At 42.8% G+C, this 6054-nt stretch overlaps 1 non-coding gene across 1 annotated transcript; it reads left to right on the top strand.

Moving 5' to 3' along the window:
• Positions 1 to 1878: 1878 nt before the first annotated feature.
• Positions 1879 to 1972, top strand: trnai-uau (transfer RNA isoleucine (anticodon UAU)). The gene is made up of 2 exons: positions 1879 to 1916; positions 1937 to 1972. It is a non-coding gene; the product is annotated as a tRNA-Ile (tRNA).
• Positions 1973 to 6054: the final 4082 nt, after the last annotated feature.

Raw genomic sequence — 6054 nt, 5'->3', positions numbered from 1 at the left:
GAGGAGAGCTCTCAGAACATAAATCATGCTCTTGGAAGCTTACAGCCCGCCTTGAGGTTCTTCACTGTGTGTGTGTGTTTTTTCGTGTGTGTGTGTGTGTGTGTGTGTTGACACATGGCCTATTATGTTCAGAAAGGTTTTTCGTTTTCCTGCTTACCCTCCCATCGTAGCTTTACAGCTGTCGTTATCTGTCACCGTCACCACTCATTTGGCGCCTGTCAGTCATTCATCGTCAGAATGGACAAAGAAAGCACAGACAAAAGACACATGTCCAAATGAAGAGAAGCTCTCAGCAGGGCCAGCGAGATATACATGGCAAGCTAATGTAATGCTAACTGGATGCTAACAAAACTTTGGCTAATCATGCATAATGAGCAGTAACCTGCCAGTATCCCATAAAATGAAAAGTTAACTTACCTTTGCATTGGACTGCATACTCTGACATTTCCTGTTTTGAACTTTATGCTGTGTATAGTGTGTGTATATACGCCTACGGCAAACAGCCAGCAGATGGCGCTCTCATATATGTATTGTTATAATACGTATTTCACATATGAATATGGTCAAACGTGTTCAATCAACGTCTTCAAATAGTTGCTGCAATAACTTCCATTTTCGGAAATGTCTATTCACTGGTGACCATCATCCCCCTTTTAAATATCTTTTCAACTGAAAAATGCACACAGGGCAGAATTTAGCTTGAACCTAACGTGGTAATTGGATTTGTCTTTCAAATATAGGAGCACTGCAGGGGATTAGAAAAAAAAAAAAAAAAGCATCAGCGGATTTAACATGTTCATCTGTAGCAGCTGCACGTGACCCAAAACCCGAGCACTTTCAGACTGTACTCGCACCGTAGTGGCCAAAAGTATGTGGACACCTATACATTGCACCCATTTATGATTCTTGACCATGTCATTTCAAAACTGTAGGCATAAACTGCTGCTATGTACAAGTTTTGGAACCTGGCTGCAGGGATTTGCTCCCATTCAGCCACAACACCATCAGCGAGGTCAGACACTGATGTTGGGCCAGGCTCCCAATGGTGTTGGATGGGGTTGAGGTCTCAGAAAAACATTACTTTATGGATCTGATTCTTTAGACAAGGGTTCAGTGCTGAAACAGGACAGTATTTGCTGCCACAAAGCTGAAAGCACACTCACTCTCCTTAACCCAAACCATGAAAAAAAGCCCATATCACAGATGTGTCCGCATACTTTTGGCCATATAATGTACTGAGCTCATCCAGAACACAGCAGCACTTGCAGGAATCTGCTGCCTTCAGGTTGTCAGACATATTCAAATTATGACGCAGTGTCGTTCAAACAAGTCTAAATTTTATGAAGCACTCAGTGTGTTTATGTTTCCTTAGCAAAGTATGAAAGCTGCTTTTTGTTTGACGCCTTGATGAGCATTTCAGCCACCATATTTATTTATAAATCAATTTATGTATCTGTGTGTTGTGTTTTGCAATTTGTTACTTGCGCAAACAAGGATCGAGAGACAAAAAAAGGCTACAGCATGAGGAGATGTCAAGTATATAAGTTACACTACTACTAATTTCCTTCTAAAATACTTTAAGTGGTCAACAGGAAATTATTTTCGGTTTCCCGAACAAGAAAACGCTAAAAACCACGTCATAATTCCTAATCGTTGGAAGTCGGAGCTTTGTGAGAGGTCTTGAACGCAGCACGTAAATCGGCTCTCGGTCAGCGGTTTGGCTCCAATGTCTCGGGAGCTTCTCATCCAGCATGCATTACTTCTAACCACACCGATTCACAACAAAAGATAGTCAAAACAGAAGACGTCTTTCCTCCACGCGCACTTCTTCTTCTTCTTTTCTTTCTTAAACTCATTTCCTGCCGCTTCACCGCCGAAGCTCCAGTGGCGCAATCGGTTAGCGCGCGGTACTTATATGACAGTATGCAGCAGAGCAATGCCGAGGTTGTGAGTTCGAGCCTCACCTGGAGCAGAGTTTTTAGACTAACCCTCACGTGGTGACGGCAGGTAAACCCCGAGTAAGAGGGGGGGACTTCCTGTACGGCGCCGTAATGACGCAATCCAGAAATCCCCCTCCGTAACAGCGGTGGTATATTCAGGTGCAACTCTAAATACGCATTCACACCAGAAATAAACGCAGGTGAATAAACTCATGTCAACAGGTGTTCCGATATTAAATGACTGAAGAATCTGGATCTCAACTTCACCTACAAATTATAGAATTAAAACGTGATTGTGTCCATGTAAGAGAAGGCTTTTACATCAAACATATCCAGGAAAAAGGACATCTACATCTTTTCCTACATTGCATACACTAAAAAATATTTTGGGTTAGTTTCGTTACTTTTTGATTTATTTATTGACGCATTAAGCCAACAACACACGGAGGAGTGTCCTTAGTTTTAAGAGATGGACAGAAATGTTTTCTTCAGAACTTCCCCAAACATAAGGCAAACATTTTTTGTATAACTCAAAGTGCTTGACGTAAGAATTAAAAGAGCACAACACAATAGAAAGAGAATAGACTTCTAACTTCAATTTAATTCAATAGCTGCCACGTCAAAAGCCGAATAATTTGGCAGAAGGATCAAGAGAAAAATGTGAAAGTCAGCTGAAATCCGTCATCAAACACTTGTGACAACAGCACAGTCAAGGTATTCCGGATTTTTCATTCAAGACAAGATGAAAGCAAACACAGCAAAGCGAGACTTTTGTCATATGCAAGCTGTTTAATGAAGATAGAGGTGTATGTAAGGTGGCTCCCCCTGCCGGTCAACAGGTGGAACTGCGAAGCTGTTGTGAAACCAGCATTTCACCACTAGAGGGCGATGTAACTCCACCAGTCAGGGCCAGAGCTTCTGTGGCTCTCAATGTTTCTGTCTTCCTTCCTTTCGTTGTTTCTTTTCTTTTTTTTTTAAACTGTTTTGCTTTCAACCCAAAGCCAGTCTTTGAACATTTATATTCCCAAATCTATTTTGTAACATTAATCCAGCCATTCAGAAAATTTTATCTTCACTCTTCAAACAACATGTGCATCCTGCTCAGTGCGTCTTAACATCTGTGTTACTGAAGAGCATCAGCCGTCACTGTTCTCATGTTGCATCTGTGTCTGCATCCTTGTATGTGTGGGTGCTTTGTGTGAATGCTTGTGTGTAGGTCTGTCACTTTAAGCCCTTCAAAGCTGGGAATGAACAAGCAGAAGATTGCTGTAATGACGTGACCCAGATGTCCCGGGTGCAGATCCTCAGGCTGAAAATGAGAGTGCAGATCAGGGCCTTGTACCTCCCGTCACCCCTGCGCTCCCTCCTCCCTCCCTCTGTCTCTCTATCTGGCCCGGGACACAATCGCAGAGTACTTAGCAGCGGGGAATATGTGTGCATGTATGCATGTTGTTGCATGCGTGCATATCATTTGAGGGAATGCGTGCATGTGTTGTTGGCATCTGTATGTGTGTTTATGTGTGTGCTTAAGCTCATTCAGATGCATGTAAGGGATCAGATTTAGGAGTGTTTGCCACTTAGTTCTTGGTGCTCCGGATTAGATGTAACAGTTTTTTAATTTACTCTCCTTAGCTGCCTCCATAAGATGCTAAAGCCTGGCATTGCCCCACCAGAGAACCCCCTCACACCCTACCCCAAAACACCTCCTCCTCCTCCTTCTTCTCCCCCCTCCTCACCCATCTCCTGATGTGACCAGGTGGCTGAACAATCACACACCACCCTGACAGTAGGCTCAGCCGGCCACTTTGCTCAATGAGAAGCTCCTCAATTGGAGTGGGATATGTGTGTGTGTGTGTGTGTGTGTGTGTGTGTGTGTGTGTGTGTGTGTGTGTGTGTGTGTGAGGGATTGAGGGGAAAGGGGACAAAAGACGGAGAGTTTAATATTTGGGATAAGCTGTGATTGAACATCCTGATCAGAGCAGAATGATCAAATTCTGCCAGTGATAATCCCCCATCTTGGAAAATTAAATACCACTCTGCTCTCTCTCTTCTGCTCACACACACACACACACACACACACACACACACACACACACACACACACACACACACACACACACACACACACACACACACACACACACACACACACACACACACGGGGTCTTAATCTGACCTGTGTCTCATAACCCCGGTTGGTTCCTTGGGGAACTGTTCTGATATCTGATGAGTTTTTCATTAATAAGACACAAGTCTAATCCTGAGGGAGAAGCACAAAATGACAACGGATAAGCCCTGCTTTCCCCTCACACACACACACACACACACACACACACACACACACACACACACACACACACACACACACACACACACACACCATGACTCTGATCCACTGATACACTATCTAACTAAGCATCTTTATACACACACGTATACTCATGTTTATGCTTTAATCTCCCCACCCCAGTCTTATTTGCTGCAGCCTACATTTTATTGCTTGTTCAAATGTCTAAAACATCGTCTTTATTTATCCTCTGGCAGTTCAAGACTGGGTCCAGGCTTCCCACAAATCTACCTCTTTATATTTTCATGTGTGTGATCTTCTAAATAAGCCCTTATACTACAGAGAAAAGGGTTGAGTTTGCTTGAAAAGAACCCATTTTTAACGACACCTTCAATGTTTCTCAACTTGGAAACACCCTGGTGGTGTCACAGTCCTCTAGCTTCATGTTACAACCACCAGTTTTTGATTAGTTCAACTCTTTTTCTGAGCAATGATGCTTTTTCTGGCAGTGTGGCCTAACAGATGGCTCAAAATACTACAACACCCATGAGCCTCGGCCAACTCTGCCGTAGAGAAGAAGCCAGGCAGAGCTGTGAACAGAGCGGTTGGATCTCCTTTTTGCAGTTGTGGAGAAAATAAAAATGTGCTCAGAATACATAATTTATTTCCTGTAAGAGGCTGTTTGTATTGTTAATTTTCTCTTCGCTGCATGCAACAGAACTTCAAAGCTTGCACCTTTAACCTTTCATCAAAAACAATATTTTCTAGTTGCTGAAATCTCTCCTTCACTTCCTGACTGCATTCTGATATTGGAGAAAAGAAAAACGTCTACCTGGCGATTTGGAGGGTTTTTGCTCTGATCATGAACTGCAGCATCCCTGGTTTGAGTCCAGGACATTTGTTGCATTTCATCCCCACCAAAACAGCTTAAAAAAAAGCCAGCTATTAGATTATTTGAAAATGAGAAAATGTTTTTTTTTTTAACAAATGAGACTCATATCTCTCACGGTGAGATGTCTTGTGGGGAACCACCAGACCTGCTGCGGCTCTTTGACCCATTTTGCAATTTGACATCTTTCATTTCAACGAAAAGCTAACTTATTCTTTCCTGATTCCTCTTCAAAGCAGGTAGTCTGCTGTATTGGGTCCAGTGCATTGCATTTATGAATGGTTTCAGACTGAACACTGTGCAGCCTCTTGTGGGAACTACATTATCCTGCTCAGTGGCCCCAGGGCTAAGCAAGCTGTTCTGAACCCTTCTGATCCTCCCATTCTCTGTTTATATGTGGAGTTTTCTATGACACAATACTACCTGTTGACTCCTCTGTGGCTCTGAGGAAAGTTCATCACTGTGCCTGTTGGTAATCAGGCCTTGGGTAAAGTGTCAGGTTGTGTTTATCGCAGATATGTGTGGCGGGATTGAGCTTGAAGTGTGTCCTTCCTCTATTGGCTTTAACTGCACCACCTAACTAGATTCTGTCCTGAAACCGGAGTTCCTTTTTAAAAAGGTTAGCATTAAAGAGCGTGGGAGTAATAATCACCATCACCTATGACATTCCTCAGCTCGAGGTATGATCGGTGTGATTTCCTTTGATATATGCAGAAAAAAACATGTGTCACATAATAATAAATCAGGGGTCAATGGTCAGGTGTAGCAGCTTGTTCCAAACAAGGTGTAGGTGTGTGTTGAGAATCAGATAAGGAGTGAAAATATCCTATAAAGAAGACATTTTTGTGCACTACAGTCAGAACTACATGTGAGGACAACATGTGATTTTGTCTGTTACCATTTCAGGTCTCTCTCCCAGAAAGCAAGGTGCATTTTTA

This window comes from Chaetodon trifascialis, chromosome 21, assembly GCF_039877785.1.
Source record: "Chaetodon trifascialis isolate fChaTrf1 chromosome 21, fChaTrf1.hap1, whole genome shotgun sequence".
NCBI lineage: Eukaryota > Metazoa > Chordata > Actinopteri > Chaetodontiformes > Chaetodontidae > Chaetodon > Chaetodon trifascialis.
This window is presented reverse-complemented; position numbering and strand designations above follow the sequence as displayed.